At 37.9% G+C, this 21,986-nt stretch overlaps 1 pseudogene; it reads left to right on the plus strand.

Annotated features, from left to right (window-relative positions):
* Positions 1-8,605: 8,605 nt before the first annotated feature.
* On the plus strand, positions 8,606-20,307 carry LOC131554250 (Fc receptor-like protein 5; annotated as a pseudogene).
* The last annotated feature ends 1,679 nt before the right edge of the window (positions 20,308-21,986 follow it).

The raw sequence follows: 21,986 nt of genomic DNA on the forward strand, positions 1-21,986 counted from the left end.
GCGATACATTACTCACCGCTGCACAAACACGCAAGTAGAAATCTTTGAAGCTCCCTCAGCGCAAACACAAATATGCTGATCGTGTGTGTTCTAATAGTCACACGCAGTTTTCAGTGGCACTGTAGAGCCCTGGCTATGTGCCGTGATATTTTCTCTCTTTTTATTTTTTATTTACGTTTCGCACAACCGCTGATGCTGCCTATCCATTGTGAATTGAATATTATAAATTGGCGGGCTCGACTCTGACTGGGGGAGGGCGAATTAAACTGTGACCTGACCCAATCGCAGTTCTTTACATGCGTGCATATTTTATATTCTCTCTGTATTCATTTTCTATGCATCTTCATCTCTTCCAGCAAAATTTTATATACATATATATATATATATATATATATATATATATATCATGAAAAATATTTTAAAGGTCTAGTCATTATCTTAATCACTTGGTGCCCCCTATTGGCTGGTGCCCCAGGGCACTCGCCCAATCCCGTCTATGGATAATCCGGCCCTGTATATACAGTGAGGAAAATAAGTATTTGAACACCCTGCTATTTTGCAAGTTCTCCCACTTAGAAATCATGGAGGGTCTGAAATTGTCATCGTAGGTGCATGTCCACTGTGAGAGACATAATCTAAAAAAAAAATCCAGAAATCACAATGTATGATTTTTAACTATTTATTTGTATGATACAGCTGCAAATAAGTATTTGAACACCTGAGAAAATCAATGTTAATATTTGGTACAGTAGCCTTTGTTTGCAATTACAGAGGTCAAACGTTTCCTGTAGTTTTTCACCAGGTTTGCACACACTGCAGGAGGGATTTTGGCCCACTCCTCCACACAGATCTTCTCTAGATCAGTCAGGTTTCTGGCCTGTCGATGAGAAACACGGAGTTTGAGCTCCTCCAAAGATTCTCTATTGGGTTTAGGTCTGGAGACTGGCTAGGCCACGCCAGAACCTTGATATGCTTCTTACAGAGCCACTCCTTGGTTATCCTGGCTGTGTGCTTCGGGTCATTGTCATGTTGGAAGACCCAGCCTCGACCCATCTTCAATGCTCTAACTGAGGGAAGGAGGTTGTTCCCCAAAATCTCGCAATACATGGCCCCGGTCATCCTCTCCTTAATACAGTGCAGTCGCCCTGTCCCATGTGCTGAAAAACACCCCAAAGCATGATGCTACCACCCCATGCTTCACAGTAGGGATGGTGTTCTTGGGATGGTACTCATCATTCTTCTTCCTCCAAACACGTTTAGTGGAATTATGACCAAAAGTTCTATTTTGGTCTCATCTGACCACATGACTTTCTCCCATGACTCCTCTGGATCATCCAAATGGTCATTGGCAAACTTAAGTCGGCCTGGACATGTGCTGGTTTAAGCAGGGGAACCTTCCGTGCCATGCATGATTTCAAACCATGACGTCTTAGTGTATTACCAACAGTAACCTTGGAAACGGTGGTCCCAGCTCTTTTCAGGTCATTGACCAGCTCCTCCCGTGTAGTTCTGGGCTGATTTATCACCTTTCTTAGGATCATTGAGACCCCACGAGGTGAGATCTTGCATGGAACCCCAGTCCGAGGGAGATTGACAGTCATGTTTAGCGTCTTCCATTTTCTAATGATTGCTCCAACAGTGGACCTTTTTTCACCAAGCTGCTTGGCAATTTCCCCGTAGCCCTTTCCAGCCTTGTGGAGGTGTACAATTTTGTCTCTAGTGTCTTTGGACAGCTCTTTGGTCTTGGCCATGTTAGTAGTTGGATTCTTACTGATTGTATGGGGTGGACAAGTGTCTTTATGCAGCTAACGACCTCAAACAGGTGCATCTAATTTAGGATAATAAATGGAGTGGAGGTGGACATTTTAAAGGCAGACTAATAGGTCTTTGAGGGTCAGAATTCTAGCTGATAGACAGGTGTTCAAATACTTATTTGCAGCTGTATCATACAAATAAATAGTTAAAAAAATCATACATTGTGATTTCTGGATTTTTTTTTTAGATTATGTCTCTCACAGTGGACATGCACCTACGATGACAATTTCAGACCCCTCCATGATTTCTAAGTGGGAGAACTTGCAAAATAGCACGGTGTTCAGATACTTATTTTCCTCACTGTATATATATATTATGAAGGTCGCGATGACTCCAGGATTCCACTCCTTCACTAACAAGACATTTAAAAAGGTACTTTATTTTAAAAACCTGTAAAATTGAGTTAATGCATATTAAAAACACAAACCAACACATTCTTACCTGTGAAAGTTTATTCTTCTTCTTCAGGAATTTAAATTTAGGCGGTTTTTACAACCAGATGATGCACAATGTTGTTTTGAAACTCATTGATTGTTATTGTGAGTGACGATATATAGACCATTTCAAGATGGTGGACGCGTCAACATATCTGGAGTAGGCATGGGACGATAACCGGTTTCAAGGTATACCGCGGTTTGGAAAATTCACGGTTTCAAAACCACTAAAATTTTCCGTTATACCGTTCCTGCGGTATGCACAGTTTTTTTACTTGTCATCAAAGACTGAAAGTGCAGCACTCCCTCAGTTGTGAGCAGTGAAGACCGTAACGAGTCACACGACTCCTCCTCCTCCTCCTCCTCCTCCTCCGGATAGCGGTCAGTGAGAGTCACCTGTGTGTAGGATGATGGCCGAATGAGGTGAATCCCTGGAACTTTTTCCCCCGTCGAAAAAGGCGAAGTCTGCCGTATGGGAATTTCTCGGGTAACGTAGACTAATCACAGCGATGTTCCATACAAATAATGTTTTAGCGCCGATCGCTAAATAGATAGTTCCAGGTCGTACACAAAGTATATATCCGTGTCGTCTTCATTTCTCCCTCTTTCACCCTCGATCAAAACAGAGACCCATTCACCGGTTGTTTCAGTGTTGAAATAAATACTATTTGGCTTGCTACCGAGGTAGATAACATGGCTAATTAACTAGCTAACGTCAACTAGTTTCCTCCCTCACATTACTTCACAGAGAGCGGGGAATATCAGACTAATATACTACGTTTCTGCGATTTAGTACAATACATTTACCTGTGTGCAGTGATGGGAATAACGGCTGTATAAATAAACGGCGTTACTAACGGCGTTATTTTTTTCAGTAACGAATAATCAAACAAATTACTGTTCCCCCCGTTACAACGCCGTTACCGTTACTGACAATAAAATGTGGCGTTACTATATTATATTATTAGAATTAAATTTTTCTGTTCATCTGAAAGGATGCGAGTGTAGCTGTATTTGATGTACCATAAACTCTAGTGTGAAGCGACGACTCGCCGCTTTCTCTCACAAACACGCACGCAAAGAAAGATACAGAGCGAGAGAGTCTTTCATAACATGCAGAATTGACACGCTACATGTAAATGATATTCTTTGTTGTATTTTCCTGTCAAAATAACGGAGTTCCTTTGGAATTCTTCAGCTTTCAAGAACTGCCGGTTTCTCTGGTAGTGGGCGGAACTTCTGCGCAAACGACAATCTCATTGGCGGCGCTCACCTATTATCATCACTGTTCTGATTTCAGCAAATCAATTTGAGCGAACACAGACAACGTGATTAATATTCATGAACCCAGCAGCTCATTAATCCTTAGTTGCGTTTTATATTGATGACAAATATGCATTCATACTTGGTTATTCTAATTACTAAAGTTTTATCATCATATCATATTAAATTATCATAATATTATAATGCTTGACTGACTGATAATAAGTGTCAGTAGATAAATAGTGTAGATTAATGTACAATGTTTTATAATAATAATTTATTCTTTTTAGTGTTCATTTCATTAATTTAACATATTTAATATTGGGGCATCCAAAGTTATTTGACATTTGAAATTTTTTAAAAGTAACGCTTTCCTGGTAATTAGTTACTTTTATAATGATGTAACTCAGTTACTAACTCAGTTACTATTTGTGAGAAGTAACTAGTAACTATAACTAATGACTTTTTAAAAGTAACGTGCCCAACACTGCCTGTGTGTAGGATGATGGCGAATGAGGTGAATCCTGGAACTTTTTCCCCTGTCGAAAAGGCTAAGTCTGCCGTATGGGAATTTCTCGGTAACGAGACTCATGTTCCGTACAGATAATGTTTTAGCGCGATTGCTAAATAAATAGTTCCAGGTCGTACACAAAGGATATATCCGTGTCGTCTTCATTTCTCCCTCTTTCACCCTCGATCAAGACCGGTTGTTTCAGTGTTGAAATAAATACTATTTGGCTTGCTACCGAGGTAGATAACATGGCTAATTAACTAGCTAACGTCAACTAGTTTCCTCCCTCACATTACTTCACAGAGAGCGGGGAATATCAGACTAAAGTACTACGTTTCTGCGATTCAGTACAATACATTTAGCTGGTATCACATCTATAATTTTAAACCTCCTGCCATTGTTTACATCTGTTCAAAATCACGTCATTTAAAAAAGAAACAAACTGCTGGCTCTCGGGTGTCTATGCCACTGTTTGAGTGTTATACAGAGCGAGACCGTGTGTGTGTGTGTGTGTTTGTGTGTGTCTGTGTGTGACACACTCGCGCTCTCTCCTTATGTGTAAGTGCACATACCTTTGCACCTCACCGCTCATAACTTGAACTGAAAGATGAATGTGTAGAAAGTGAGCATATGTCCAAAAACCTTGTTGAGCTGCAGGTTTAATGACTGCATTTTTTTTTTTTACAGAAATTGTTTTGATTTATGTTTTTGATTATTGAGCTGTAGGTTTAGGTTAAGTGACTGCATTTTTAATTTTTCTTTCCATTTAGAAGGATTTTTTTTTTTTTTTACAGAAAATAATTTATGTTCTGATTATTGTTGAGCTGCAGGTTTAGGCTCACTTAAGTGACTGCAAGTAATTTAATTAACAAGAATTCAGTTATTTATATTAATTATTTAGCCTGACATGTTTACCGTTCCAAAGTGTTCTATATGTTTCTTAAAAATAAAATGTATTGTGTTCAGTGGAAAAAACGTTGTTGTTTTTTACCCAGACATTTAAAAATAACATTTTACAGCTGTAATCGCAATACCCTGAAACCGTGATATTTTTATCTAAGGTTATCATACCGTCAGAATCTCATACCGGCCCATGCCTAATCTGGAGCGGTCGAATGTGGCATCTATACATATCCATGGTTTCCCTTATGAAAAAGAAGATTATTCAGTTGTGCTATTAGTACACTTCTTTTAAACTAAAAATTATTTTGCCTTTTTATTTATTCTTTTGCATAGTTTCACCTATATTTAACAGCGCTTCGTCAGAAGTAGCAACCCGCTTCACACAAATACAAAAGACTCTCTTTAAATCCTATCCAATGGCTGAAAAGAAAGGAGTAACAGTCACTAAGAGGCTGTGACGGCTGTCAATCTAAATGTGGAGCAGGTGATTCATTCCCTGTGTTCTCTGTCAGAAAACAAACTTTCCCATGTTCTGGATAATTCGGTAAAGTAAAAGCTATTTTACAAGGTGTCATAATAAAGGCAACAAAAAGAGAAAATATTATTTTAGTAAAGACTGGGCTCAGTCTTTGTTGTAAATACAATCTTCTGGTGCACAAATGCTCACTCGGTGTGCATTATTTTCTTATAATTAAAAGGACAGAAGTCAATTATTCCTTACTTAACTGATGGGTGCTTTTCACTGCGTGAGAAAAAGGACGTGTGGCGAGAGGTTGAGAAAAGTGTCAATTGCGTCTCACGCTGAATGCTGCACGCTGAAGCCCTGTACTGTAAATCAGTATTTACATAGCATAACAGCAGTAATGTATCTGTCTCACACGTGTCCCGCATTGTCCCAAAATCACATCTACTGTCCCGCATAACAGATCTATTGCCAGGTGGTCACCCTACCTCAAGATGACTTAAAATTGGTTCAAATAAAACAAAACAAGCATTAAAGGGGTGGTTGACTGTTTTTTTTTTCTTGGCTTGATTGTGTTTATGGGGTGCAGTCTAACATGTGTTAATGCTTCATTTGTTAAAAAAACGCATTATTTTTCACAAATTTCACCTTTATTCCACACCGTTCTGTCACTTCTCCCCTAAACACGCTGATCATTTCCTGCTTTTATGAAGCCCCTCCCTGAAATACACGATGGGCTCTGATTGGTTAGCTGGCCCAGTGTGTTGTGATTGGCTAAACAGTCTCTAGAGCACATTTTTTGTTTGTTGTTGTCTCATACTTTTAGATACGCTGTTATTTGTAAATGCTATTGCTTCTGTTAGCATTTAATATACGGTTTTATTCAGTATACAGTACGGCAACGGCACGCGTGTCCATGTATAACGCTTCTCATAGCAACAGTATGTGAAAATAAGTGTATTCACGGAGCTGATGATCTGAATGAGAGAGAGAGAGAGAGAGATTTTTTGATTTTTACATTCACTTTAATAAAACTATTGTTCTTCAACCATTTACATCACTTTACACACAGAAAAGGACATATTTACATCAGCTCTCCTATAAAAACAATTTTCCATTAACAACTGAACATAAAGCGTTACAACACCACTGAATTTCAAAGACATTCATCGTACTCATTAATCTATGAAAATTAAAATCAATAATAATTCTTGCTTTTACCATATTTTTAAAAATAAAGACAACATTTTGTCCCGATTTCTCTTCTATCTTATTTCTTCTTGTAATAAAGATAGCATATTTTGCTTGTCCCACAATAAAATTAATAACATGACATTTTGACTTTTGTTTTGAACTGTAAAAAAAGCCAAGAATAAAATCTTGCTTTGTAAAACAAATATTAAAATAATCAAAAAACCTTTAACAAATCAAAAGAGGGTTAAGTCGATTACAGTCCATAAAACAATGAAAAATAGTCTCTCGTTCTAAACAAAAAGGACATTTGTCACTTACAGTGGGGTTTAAAATAGATACAAAAGCATTCACAGCAATAGCTCAATGTAAAATCCGCCATTGTAAATCACCAAGTTTTTTTGTTAATGGTGGTTTGTAAATTGCCCTCCAAACAGGCTTTATTTCATGATTAATCCCTAATTTTTCTCTCCATACTGTATCTGTTTTAATACTTAAATTGCGTGGATAAATAACTTTCACAATGCATTTATACAGCATTTTCCCTTCTACTGTACAAAAATCAATGTGTTCATTAACTCTTAAATTTAACAGAGGGCTAATAAAACAAGACCCATCTATAGTGGGGGAGATTTCAATATCTGGGAAAGATCTTTACTGTCAGGAATTAAAGTTCCTGCACTAAACTCTTCTAAAAGTGTCTTCTCTTCATCAGTTAAAATCATATTCAATTTATCGAAATACTTCTTAAACAAACCGTATTGATCGAACCCCTAAAAGGGTAGCAATTTGTTCAGGTCTGTGTAAATCAACTCCTGATTCAATTATAATATTTTTTAGCTTAAAAACCTTTTTATACCATAATAAATTTGTTAAGCCAGGAAGATCTTCTCCCGAAACATCAAACCGAGCTCCAAAAATGAGTGGTTCTTCCAGCAACCAATAAAGAGAAATCGCTGGTTCCATCCATCGATTTTTAAAAAGAAATAAATCATGGGTTTCAATCAGTTGTATTAGTGTTTTCTGAGAAGCAGCATGTGGTTTTATATGATTTCTATCCAACTTATCATTAGCAGTACAATTAAAGTCTCCACCTACAAATAACAACTCTTCTGGATTTAATTATTTCAAAACAGCATCTACCTTTCTAAAAAAAAGAACTCTTTCTAATCCTTTTGTAGGTGCATATAAATTCATAAGTACTATTGTAGTTTTCTCAAATATGACTTTAATCTTTAAAAACCGACCAAAAATTATTTCATCAACTTCACAGGATAAAGGTAAAAAATTCTTTGAAAACAAAACAGCAACACCTCCACTAATAGAGGATTTATGGCTTAGGACAATCTGTCCATCCCATTCTCTTCTCCAATTAATCTCATTTTTAGAATCACTATGTGTTTCTTGTAGAAATACAATATCAATTTGCTTTTGTCTGATAAACTAAAATAACATCATTCTTTCATGACCATCTCTGGCACCATTTAAATTTAAAGTTCCGATTTAAAAATTTGCCATATTTATTTTAGAGACAAAAAGAAAAAAAGAAGATGAGAAAAGCTGCCAAAGAACCAATTTTTGGCATAATTTTAGAAGTAAAATAATAAAATTAAGACGGTAAACCTCTACATCTTGAAAAACTCCCTCCTTCATTAGATATCTCACATCATTTACAAATTGTTTGCAATCAGGGAAAAAATCTTCAACTTGCACTCCTTTCATTCCCTTTGTTTCTTGCAGAAATCTGCTGTCTTCAGCTCTATACAAACAAATCAAGTTTTCGTTTTGAGAACTAGACAGATTTGAACACTGAGATATATTTGAATCAGAGGAATCTCTATCACTGTCTGATCCCACATTCTCACTACCACCATCGTCTTTCTTGACTTGTTTAATAGCCTTTCCACAGCTTTTTTTCTTTCTTTTAACTGGGATTTTAAAGACGAATTCTGCTTCCTTCTCAAAATCAACCACAATGTCTTCGACATCTATTTCATCGGCGTCTGCCACACACAACTTTTCAGAATGTTCAACCTGCTCATCGAGCATCAGGAGGACAGTACCGTTTTACTAGATTTATCAATCTCTGTTGTATCAGATTCAATCTCAGCAGCTAAAACTTCAATCGCTCGTGTTCATCGGCTTCGACTGCAGGCGTACCGGCAGTCTCCGCGTCTCCGCGATCTCAGCCGCAGAAAGAGCAGAACCTACTGTTCGAGTTTATGTTCGTTCCCACGCTGTCCTTTTATTAGGACAATCATGAACAAGATGTCCGATTTTACTACAACTAAAACATTTAATTGTTGTATCAGATGTTGCAAACACTGTATAGTCAAACCCATCAATTTTGAACTTGAAAACCAGATCGATCTCATCTGCTCCATTTTTCAACACCATGAAAACTTGTCTTCTAAATGAGACTAGATGTTTCACCAACGGCGACTTACACCGAGAGGATTTTCTTGATAGAGAAACCAGTTTCCCATAACGAGACAACTCTTACACCAATACTTCGTCCTTAATAAACGGAGGTCGTTGGACAGTACGACCTTTCTAGACGGGCTACTCAAAGGCAAAACAGGCACAAGTGAACCATTCAACACTACGCCACTTTGTACAGCGTCATTTGCCTTTTCAACCGATTTAAAAAAGAACAATTGCACTGTTCATGCGCGACGCGAAACAATATTATCATGTCCCACAATCTCTCCCACCGCTAAACAACACTGTTCCACATTGATTTTAGACTCCACCTTCACTCCATGACGGCGGGTTAAATCATTAAAACTCATTGTGTTTTGGTTCGCCATGCTTCCCAGCACAACGCTGGTTGCAGACACAAACACCCCTAAACGCTTAAAAATCACCAGACAAACACACGTAAAAAAAGATAGAAGATAGAGAAGTTTTTAGCACACAGCTACAAACACACTCACCCTCACCACGCTCCGTTCACTACCAACAATCACACCGGAAGTGAAAGAGTGAGAGAGAGAGAGAGAGAGAGAGAGAGAGAGAGAGAGATGCAGAGCAGGGCGACTCGAGCAACAGCGCCGTTTGCATTGAACTTTCAGCTTCATAACTTTGCAGATATTGTTTATGCTCAAACAGCAACATTACACACTAACTAACGTTAAAAAGTGAAATCGCAATCAACCACCCCTTTAAAATGAACTAAAAGACATTTCTTAGTATTTGGTTATTTTATAATGAATATACATCTTCCTAATCATGCTAAGCTCTGAAATATTTTGGGTGAGTGGAGGGGAGCCTTCAAATAATGTTGTGGACAATTAGGGGGCAGTGAAGTCAAACATTTTGAGATCCACTGGTATAAATCAAATGATTTATTTTTATTATTTAGTTATTTAAGTAGTTATTGATTGCATTTGAAGCAATGAGTTTTACATCCAATAACTTTTAATAATTTAACTTTTCTTTGGCTGCTGTATGTATTTTATAACACATTTGTTATGGCAAAAAACAGCCAAGGCAAAATCTGTAATATTCTTGGGGCAGTCGTGGCCTAATGGTTAGAGAGTCGGACTCAAAGGTCACGGGTTCGAGTCTCAGGTCCGGCAGGGATTGTAGGTGGGGCAGTGAATGTACAGCACTCTCTCCAACCACGACTGAGGTGCTCTTGAGCAAGGCACTGAACCCCCAACTGCTCCATATTGCAATATATTTGATCAATAAATTAAATGACAGAACAGTATATTAGAAATTATACAGAATAATATATTGAATAATACATAAGGAATTGCCGCTTTGATATTGAAAAATCACAATATATGTAATTTTGTGTGTGTTCACTGCTGTGTGGATGGGATAAATGCAGAGCACTAATTCCAATGGGTTACAGTACTTGGCCACATGTCACTTCACTTCAATCACATTAATGATGGTTGTAAATAAATCAGACAATTTAGTGATATCCCCACAGTTGTGGTCTTGAAACTAAATCCTGAGTCCTCCTCTTAGTCTGAGACCAAGACAAGACCGAGTACAGATGCGGTTGAGACCGAGACAAGACCAAGACCATCAAAACCATCACCGGTCTCGAGTACTACAACACTAACCTTAGCACACGTGTGGTTTTGTTTACAATTTCTGATTCACTTGCAAAAGGGCAGTGTGAAAGCGAACCACAAAAAAAAAATGAATATTGTATTCTGTCCAGACCAAAGCAAGCGAACTAGCGGACTTTCCTGGTGTGGATACATCTTTAGTGTTGCTGTCGGATAACGGGTCGGGTGTTGTGTTAATTACTGGGTGCAGGTTTATCAAACAGGAACCGTGCAACACTCTGCTGTACTTGAAGTGAATGTTGACCTAACTTGTTCCTGTTTAAAAGCTGCTTGCAGCTTTATTAAATTTTCTTTGAAATCAAAATTAACTATTTTTTTACTAGTAAGAGGACGAAATCTTCTGCTGAAGAACTTTCACAACAGTCATGACTTTATATTGACAGGTGTTTCTAAACCAGCTCTGACTGTTAAACCTCAGAGTTCAGTCTTCACTGGAGACTCAGTTACTCTGAGATGTGAGGTGATTCAGTCACAGAATGGATGGAGTTTCTCTGGAGAAAAGACTCAAACCGTGAATCTACTGGAGCTGCAACTAAAACAATCAAACCTGTGACAGTCTCTGATGGAGGAGAGTACAGCTGCAGAGCACGAAGAGGAGGATATTACACAGATTACAGTAAACCAGCAGCAGTAACAATACACGGCAAGTATTATCCCTTACGCAAAGAAAATATATTTCCTAATCAATATATTAAGTGACAGAACAGTATATTAGAAATTATACAGAATAATATATTGTGTAAATATATTACAAATATATTGAATAATACATAAGGAATTGACGCTTTCATATATTGAAAAATCACAATATATGTAATTTTATATTCAGTAATACACTTTATAATATATCGATAAATATTGAACATATATTTACTCATGCAGTATACACACACATATATGGAAATATATAGGCCTATTTCTTATTAACAACCATTTATGATATACGTGTTTCAAATTTTAAAGTATAGCTAGTTTACTATAGCATAAGCACATCTGCTCATACTAAACACTTAGTGAACAGACTATCACTGTGCTGAAAAGTGCACAGCCATTACTTTTTAAATAAAGTAGTCTATGATTTAATGGTTTTTGGACAATCATCATCCTGACCGCTGACTCTACTCTTCAACACAATGATAACCCCACAAACTTACACACACCAGAAACCCTTTTACATTTCAAAATAATACAACATTAAACACTAACAGATCTCCCCCTTTATATTAATATTGAGCAAAAACACATGACATAACACTTATTTTTAAAATGTTTATTCTCTTTTAACAGTCAGAAGCAAAGGATGCTGGGAACTAGAGAGCTACTTTAACTCATTATGAATATTAGATTTATCTTTGTCCTCATTTCTAAATATATTTGTATGTATCATAGCCATATATTGTCAATGCATATATTGCTGTATATTGAAAAATATAAGCACTAGTTTCCAATATATGGAAATGCATTATGTAATATGTAACATAATATATCACATTATATTTTTGTTTCGTAAGGTGGTAAACATTTTATTACTTTTATTTATTACATTATTTTACATTTTGAATTGTTGTCATTGTACAGAAAAACCAAAACCCAAAGTGACCATTAAACCTCTACATGTGTTCAGAGAAGAGACAGTCACTCTCAGATGTGACATATATGCTGAAGGAGTCACTAGCTGGAGCTACAGATGGTATAAAGAAGGTTTAAGCAGTGTTTTCAGTTATCGACAGGAACACACATTCAGTTCTGTTACTGAGTCTGACGCAGGTAAATACTCCTGTAAAGGATCAGAGACAGAAGGATCACGCTGGTCACAAACGAGTGATAAAGTTACACTGACAGTATCAGGTGAGTTTGAGTATCTCTTCATACACACAGGCTCTGTCCCAAATGAAACACTTCATGTGCTCTTGTGGTCTTACTGACTTACAATGGCCGCCGCGTGCGCGTGTCCGTGTCCGTTAAGTCCAAGAGACCGTAGTTTGGCCGAGAGAGCTCAAGCTGCAACTTCAGAAAACACATGCAAATAGAAAAAGCACCAGCAAATCAAGAAAACATCTTCATCAGTTTGACAGCAGGTGCAGCAAATGCTCACAACACAAACAAATAAAGAATTCTATTTGCAGCGCATGGGTTGTAAAACTGTTTTCTTAATTCACACAATTGGAAATACTCAACCCACTCTACCCTTTGCAATTACAACTCATTTGAATGTCATGCCATTAATGTATCAGCTCCGATAAAACTCCAGATTGTGGTAATCTACCGTCCCCTGGACAAATTCTAGCCACCTTCCTAGAGGAGCTGGACGGGTTGTTGTCCTCTTTGTGGAGGATGGCATTCCACTCTTAGTCTTTGGTGATTTCAACATTCACCTAGACAAGCCTTATGCTACAGACTTCCACTCGCTACTAGCTTCATTTGATCTCAATCGCCTTACCACTACTAGCACGCACAAATCAGGCAACCAACTTGATTTAATTTACACACGCAATTGTACTGCAGATAACATTCTGGTACAACCGCTACATATCTCGGACCATTTCTTCATTACATTTACACTACATTTTGCTACCCGTGTGCCACCAACCCCTACCGGTTACTTTTAGACGAAACCTGCGCTCCCTTTCTCCTTCCCATCTTTCCTCTGTAGTATCCTCCTCTCTTCCCTCACCTACCCATTTCTCATCTCTGGATGTAAACACAGCTACTGAAACTTTATGCTCTACCTTAACTTCTTGTCTAGACGACATTTGTCCTCTCTCCTCTAGGTCAGCACGGACTGCCCCTTCTAACCCCTGGTTATCTGATGTTCTTCGTGAACATCGGACTAAACTCAGAGCGGCAGAGAGAAAATGGCACAAATCAAACAACCCGTCGGACCTGAGTAGGTATCAGTCTCTGCTCTCATCTTTCTCTGCTGATGTCCACACTGCCAAATCCTCACATTTCCACAACAAGATCAACAGCGCTCCAGACATGCGTAATCTCTTCAGAACATTTAATTCTCTCCTCTGTCCTCCTCCACCACCTCCCACCACTTCTATTACAGCTGATGACTTTGCTACTTTTTTTACAGACAAAACTAGATCGATCAGTAATCAGTTCTCATCTCCACGCACACAGGACCCCCAACCAACCACTTCCACTGCTAAACCTCCCATTTTCTCCTTCTGTCCCCTGACGGAGGCTGAAGTATCCAAACTTCTCCTCTCCAACCATCCTACAACATGTCCTCTTGACCCAATCCCCTCGCACCTTCTGCAAGCAATCTCTCCCACGCTCTTACCGACACTCACACACATCATCAACACATCCCTCCTCACAGGCATCTTCCCCACTGCGTTCAAGCAGGCTCGGGTAACCCCACTGCTCAAAAAACCTACATTAAACACTTCTCTTATAGAAAACTATAGACCTGTCTCTCTCCTTCCATTCATAGCGAAAACACTTGAACGTGTTGTCTTCAACCAGGTCTCATTGTTTCTTTCACAGAACAACAAACTGGACGCTAAACAGTCAGGTTTCAGGAGTGGCCATTCAACTGAGACTGCGCTTCTCTCGGTCACTGAAGCCCTGCGAATTGCAAAAGCCCATTCCAAATCATCAGTCCTCATTCTGCTGGATCTATCTGCCGCGTTTGACACTGTCAATCATCAGATACTCCTCTCCACTCTCTCATCACTGGGCATCGCTGGAATTCCACTCGCTGGTTTGAATCCTATCTCACTGGTAGGTCTTTCAGGGTGGCCTGGGGAGGGGAGGTATCCAAAGCACATACACTGGTCACTGGGGTTCCTCAGGGATCGGTTCTTGGACCTCTCCTCTTCTCCACATACACTACATCACTGGGTCCCATCATACAGGCACATGGATTCTCCTACCACTGCTATGCTGATGACACACAGCTCTATCTCTTTTCAACCAGATGATCCAACGGTAGCTGCAAGGATCTCAGGTTGCCTGTCAGACATCTCGGCATGGATGAAAGAACATCACCTCCAGCTCAACCTGGCAAAGACTGAGCTTCTTGTCTTTCCTGCCGCTCCAACTCTACAGCATGACATCACGATCCAGTTAGGTTCATCAACAATTACCCCATCAACTTCGGTCAGAAATCTTGGTGTAATCTTTGATGACCAGCTGACCTTCAAAGACCACATTGCAAAGACTGCTCGATCTTGCAGGTTTGCACTACACAACATCAGAAAGATCAGGCCCTTTCTGACGGAGCATGCTGCACAACTTCTTGTCCAGGCCCTTGTCATTTCTAGGCTGGACTACTGCAATGCTCTTCTGGCTGGACTTCCATCAAACACAGTCAAACCTCTACAAATGATTCAGAATGCGGCGGCACGACTGGTCTTCAAGGAACCCAAAAGAGCCCATGTTACACCTCTCTTTATCTCATTGCATTGGCTACCAATCGCAGCTCGCATCAAGTTCAAGACACTGATGCTTGCTCATAGAACAACCACAGGCTCAGCACCCGCCTACATGCACTCACTATTAAGAATCTACATCCCCTCCAGAAGTCTGAGATCTGCTAGTGAGCGACGCCTCGTGGTACCATCACAAAGAGGCTCAAAATCACTCTCCAGAACATTCTCGTTCACCATTCCTGGCTGGTGGAATGATCTTCCCACCCATATTCGGAGTACTGGATCCCTGTCAATCTTCAAGCAACAGCTGAAAACTCATCTCTTTCGACACTACTTGACTTCAACCTACACATAAAAAAAAAAAAAAAAAAAAAAAATCTTTCTCCTTACTTATTCCTTCCCTTGCTAGCTTGTACTTATTTAAACAATGCCTGAGACTTGGTGTTACAAGCACTTCCTTTGTCGAATTGCCTCTTCAAGATGATTCGCTTCATGTGTTCCCCAAATTGTAAGTCGCTTTGGATAAAAGCGTCTGCAAAATGACTAAATGTAAATGTAAATGTAATTTGCTGGTGTTTTTTTCTATTTGCAGCGCGTTAAACTCTCGGCCACCGTACCATTCATTATTTTATCGTCAACAGTGCTCGCGAGCGCCACTTTGCGGCCGATATATAAAGCGCCTCGATCCGCAGCAGACTTCTACCCGACAGTCAAAGCTACGTCACGAAAGGACTCCGAGGAAGACCGCGAGGCTTTAGGGTGCCATTTGGGACAGGGCCACACATAGCCGCGGGAACATAGTAGGCTTGTTTGAGATGCGCCTCGCCTGAAATGTAGGCGAGAGCAGGCGGCTGCAGTGAAGGGAGGAGTGAAATAAACACAGTCAAGACGGACAGTTCTCGAAGTAGAACAGATACCAACGAGATCAAAGGCAGATATCGCGTTATTCTCACTCATGTGCTGTGCTGCTGATAAACATGATATCATTTCAGTTCTGTTGCTTTTATATGAATATAAATATGATGAACAAGACACTTAAAGTGCTTACCATTTAATTCCATACGAAAGGCGTATTTATCATCCATTTTTATTTTAATTCAAACATGTATTTTAGATTTGTATAGAAAATATGACAACAATCACATATCTCACACAGAGATCGCACTGTCATAGTGTTTGGGATATTCATACACAATTTAAATACATAACAGCATGAAATCAGATTAAAAAAAATAAAACATTTTAGAAGAGAATGCAGCATCACGGTTGTCTGAACCAATGAGCATTAAGCTGTGTCGTCAGTCAGTCGTTTCCCATCATGCTTTTGATCAGCTCAGTCGTGGAGAGCAACTGCGCACGACTGCTCAATCCGACTCGGACACTTTTCTAACCGGCATGCACCTCGCAGTGATCACCGGTGATCGGTTCTGCGCAGATTTTGCTCATCTCAAACAAGCCTATTTTATTCTGGGGGTGCTGGGGGGCGGGGCTTGATGTTGCCCTGCCACCGTGCCAAATGCAGATGTACATGTGATGTACGAGATTAATTAATCATACACTGCAGACAGCTTCACTTAGGTATTATAGCCTAACTGGAGCTTTTTATTTAGAGTTCTCTAAAAAAGACTCATGCTAGACTGAATTCAGTGATATTCTTTGATAATGTAAATGTTGTTGGCTCGCTGTATAATTTGTTCGTTGTTTGAATAATCGTGGTTTATAATTAAACTTAAAATGTATTTTTATTAAATGTGATCAGGTGAAATACAAATTCAGTCTTATTAAAATATTTTATGACATAATATGGTAGGCTACTTGCCTAAAACGTTATGATTTGTGTGGTTAATAGATTACATTATTAGGCTACAGTGGTTTGAGCGGTTGATCAGAGACTAAAGTGCAGTTAAAGAGCTGTGCTTATGTGATTGTCGGTGGCCATCTTGAGAAGCGAGAAAGCTTGAAGACGCCTCATGAAAAGGAAAAAGACGTAAATAGTTTTTACAAGTTGGAATCCAAGATTAATCGCGTGAACATTTCACATGAAATTCTGTCAGTGAGAGGCAGATGTAAGGCGCACAAGAAAAATACAGTCGCATATTTCTGGTCAGTTTAATATAATCACAAAACTATCACAAAAATCAAGGATATTGGGGACGATCGAGGGGCACAAGGAAAATCTCAGACCCGGCCCTGCGGCGGGGTGCTGCAGCACCCTCAACACCCCTAGTTCCCGCAGCCATGGGGCCACACAAACACAGATATAATGTGTTATTAATAAGTGATTTCTCTATTTCAGATCCCAAAGCAGTTTTGAGTGTTTCTCCTCAGAAGTGGTTGACTGAAGGAGATCCAGTGACTCTGATCTGTGAGGTTCACAGCTTCTCTACAGGCTGGACATTCAGCTGGTTCACTTTAACTGACTCAGCAGGTAAGTTATAATGTGCTTCACCTGAATTAACTGATTTTATTCACATCCAGAATACAATATTGAATACATTGTCTGGTTTTTCAGATCATTATAATCTGCTCTCAGACAGCAGCAGAGGAGCAGGAGGAAACTACACTGTCAGTTCTGCTGTAAATCACACAGGAGTTTATGTGTGCAGAGCAGAGAGAGAAACCAGTCTATAAAACACAGCACAGCAACACACAGCAGCTGTGGGTCACTGGTGAGTTCAAACAGAACTTAAACTACTGGTTCATATTAAATACAGAGAGTTTCCAAGCTCAAATCTGAAACTCTGCGGCTGTAATTGTGGTCTCAGGTGTTTCTCCTCCAGTCTCTCTGATCGTCAGTCCCAGCAGAACTCAACACTTCACATCTGTCTCTCTCTCTGAGCTGTGAGGACCAGAGTAACTCTACTGGATGGAGAGTGAGAAGATACACAGACAGTGGACGGCTGGAAGATTGTTCTTCATTACGTCGAGGATCACAAACAGGATCTACATGTACAATCAGCTCCACCATGCATCACACACTGGAGTGTACTGGTGTCAGTCTGAATCTGGAGAGAAACATCATCCTGTTAATATCACTGTACACTGTGAGTCTGTGTTTCTGTGTTTATTCGCTGGCGTTTACAACCAATGCATGAAGCAGGTTGATTAAACAAGTGCATTAAGCATCAGTGGACAAACACATGCAACGTTATCATATTGTTTATATAATTCTGCAGTCAGTGCATGTTTGCTCTGTTTCTGTAGCTGGTGTGATTCTGGAGAGTCCTGTTCATCCTGTGACTGAAGGAGATCATCTGACTCACGCTGTTTATATCGACACACAACCGCTCCAAACCTCAGAGCTGATTTCTATAAAGATGGATCACTCATCCAGAATCAAACTACAGAGATGAACATCACTACTGTCTCAAAGTCACATGAGGGTTTCTACTCCTGCAAACACCCAGAGAGAGGAGCGTCACCCGAGAGCTGGATCTCAGTCAGAGGTGAGAATAAAAACTATAAACACTATTGAAATGTTTCTGTGCTCTTTACAGAACTAATCTAAATGTTAAATTATATCTCAGCTCCCACAGACTCAAGATCTGATGGTCTCAAACCCATGATAATTGGAGTCACTGCAGGACTGACTCTCACAGTTTTCATCATTGTCTTGCTCCTGCTGTGGCGCTACAGAAACAAAGGTTAAATTAATTGTCCATGACACATTTGCAGACACTAACTCTGTTCCTAAACCTTTTGAGCTTCTATTCCACAACAGCCTAAGATGGTTTACTGGTCTTAACTGGTCTCCCAAACCTGGTGAAGATGTTTTGTCGGCTGATTTTAGAAGGTTTCTGGGCAGTTTTCAGCTGCATTCTTCAAAATAAAGGATCCAAAAGATGGTTTTCACAGCAATGCCAACTATGCAGAGCTTTTTGTGGATTGAAAAGTTACCATTGAAGTTTATTCCTGGATTCACAGATGCCAGTGAAGATGTTTTCTATCTGTGTAGGTGGCAGATCTCAGTCTCCCTCTTCTGTCAGTCAACAGCAGATCAGCAGTCAGACATCAGACCAGAACCAGAGTGAAGCCGGACACAACACACTGCTGTCTGGTCAGTCTTTACCCATTACTCATAAATAAATACCCAGACATCTTTATAAGCTCAGACAGAAGACAGAGATACATTTTAATTAACAAAAATATTCATACAAAAAAAAAAAAATTCACTTGTTTAATGTATATATTACAGGAACTGATCATATTTATGACTCTGTTGATGCAACTGTTAATAATGGTAAGAACAGTAGTTTAGTAGTTTATGGAAATCATCTTTTTTTATCACTGTGATATTTGCAGAGCAAATCAAGTTAAACCAAGTGTGTTTTTCCTCATTGTAGACCGTGTTAGTGAGCCTACTGAACTCACCTATGCTGAGATTGAACTGAAATCTACAACAAAACAGAAGAAAAAGAAAGAAAATAAAGGTAAACTAAAACAAAAGTTTCTGCTCTTATGAATTCATGATCATAACATTAGCAAAAATCACCACAATATTTTCCTAAACATCTGTTCGTGGTTATCATTTTAAAATATAATATATATATGTAGAATTAAGATAGGCCGCTGCATAACATACCTTAGCTGTAGAGAGTTTATAAATATATTGCTATTTCATATCACTTCTGGACATACAGTAGACGCTAATGATATTAATTGTTGTCATCTTTTAGAGAATGAAACGGAGAGTTCTGACTGCTTTTACTCTAAACTCACGCTGCAAACAGATCAAGGTGAGCCGAACTAAAACATCACAATTCTACAAACTGCATCTACAAACCACAATCAAGAACTGAAGAATACAATTAAATCACGTATATAAAAATTAAAATAAAATGTGTATTTTGAATTAATTTCTATGTTTTCAGGTGCTGGATCTAGTGATGTGACGTATGCTCAGGTTAAATAAAAATATGGCATGAGAAGAAACTTTCAATCCCAGGATACTGATGAGATTCTGCTGAGAAGGGCTGAAAATGACACGATCATCAATGATTAATAATACGCTTTATTGAGCACCTGATGGCAATAGATTTATCAGGAATTAATATTAGTGATTCAAACCGTCATGTGCGTCAGAAAGTTTGCATGCTAATATTTGATTGTACATTTGAAGAAAAAAAGAAAATGAGAATGGTTTTGGTTTAGTACTGCAGTGTGTATTGTAAGTGAAAAAAGTTTCAGAAATATTAAGGAATTTTAATATTGTGATTTCCAGGTCTGGAAAAGTTGTCTTTGAATGTAAATGTATATAGTGAAAATAAATTTATAAATTTATATATATATATATATATATATATATATATATATATATATATATATATATATATATATATATATATATATATATTAGTTTTAATATATAACTAGCTATCTTCAACTATAAAATTTTTTTTTTTGATAGAAAGTCTTAGCTCTTTGGGTATGCAGTCTTTTAGATTTTGAAAATCCTTATCCAACAATAACAAACAACTGAATAAAATAAATAATAAAATAAATAAAGCCATGGAAATAGATTAGTAAAAATCTTATAGCTTGCTTTTTGTCTTATCCTATTTGTGTTTTATCATATTTTAATTTAAAAAGTGTTTGAGTGTATAAGAAGATTAGGGGTCAGTAAGATTTTTAAAAGTTCTCTAAAAGAAATGTTTCTTATTCAGAAATATTAGAACAATATTCAGCATATTACAATGATTTCTGAAGGATCATGTGACGCTGAAGACTGACAAATTAGATTTGATCTCAGGAATAAATTACATTTTTAAAATATATTCATATAGAAAACAGTTATTTAAAATTTTAGTAATATTTCACAATATAATACTATTTTTACTGTATATTTGGTAAAATAAATACAGCCTCGGTGAGCAGGAGAGACTGCCTAATAAAAAAATAAATATCAAAATACTAACTTTTGAATGGCTGTAAACTTATTTTCGTAATTCTACTTAAATATTTACTTAGATAAATAATACCAAACATTGCATATATTCTCAGTTATGAATTATTATAATTTCAAAATGTATGTTTTCATTCCAGACAGATGTAATTGTTAGGTTTTTAGGGTGCAGTGTGAGCATGAAGACTTTGGTCGTCATAGAAACGATGCTGACGTTCGTGTTTACGGTTCAACAAATAACATCCCTGAACAAACCTAATGTGCAATTTAAACATATTAAACTAACAGTTTTTTCATAAATATTACTTCTGTATTGTTTATTATATTTGAGAATATTAACATGCCAAAATATTTTCAGTGCTTTTGTAAACTCAATAAATATGGAAAGTAAAAAAATAAAAATAGTCTACTCAGTTCTTGTATCATTAATTTAAACCTGATTATTGTATTATAAGCCAGTCTGTGATTACAGTCTGCAGACTTTAAAACTTTGAGATCTAAGAGGATTCATTATGTCTCTCCCTCTGGTGGACAATATTAGCGTTCATCTGAATCCCACTGATTTAAATGACTGACCATCATAAATACATGAAATGTGTAAGAAAAAAAAAAATAAGTTTCTTATTCTGTGGTTCTCTAGTGGACAACATTAGTATAACATTAGTGAACTGAACAATGTCAACAATGTTTTGAACTCTTAACTTAAGCACCATCTGAAGTATTTCACTCTGAGACGTTCCTTCATGTGCACATACTGTTCATGTTCAGTCTATGTAATGTTATTATAACATTATTATGTTAAATACCTTTAAAATCCTGACCAGGATGATATAATTCTATTGATTTTTTTTCATTCCTTACATTAAGTATAAATAGGCCTATTCATAATATTCATAATTATGTGTTTGTATAAACCAATCCTAAAATTTTCATTAGGAAAATACAGAAAAAAAATATAGAATACAAATTATTGATTATAGTCCAGTAGTGTATTTGATTTCTTAGCCAATTAAAAGACATAAGAAAAAATTAAG

The sequence above is a fragment of the Onychostoma macrolepis genome, chromosome 15 (genome assembly GCF_012432095.1).
Source record: "Onychostoma macrolepis isolate SWU-2019 chromosome 15, ASM1243209v1, whole genome shotgun sequence".
Classification (NCBI taxonomy): Eukaryota; Metazoa; Chordata; class Actinopteri; order Cypriniformes; family Cyprinidae; genus Onychostoma; species Onychostoma macrolepis.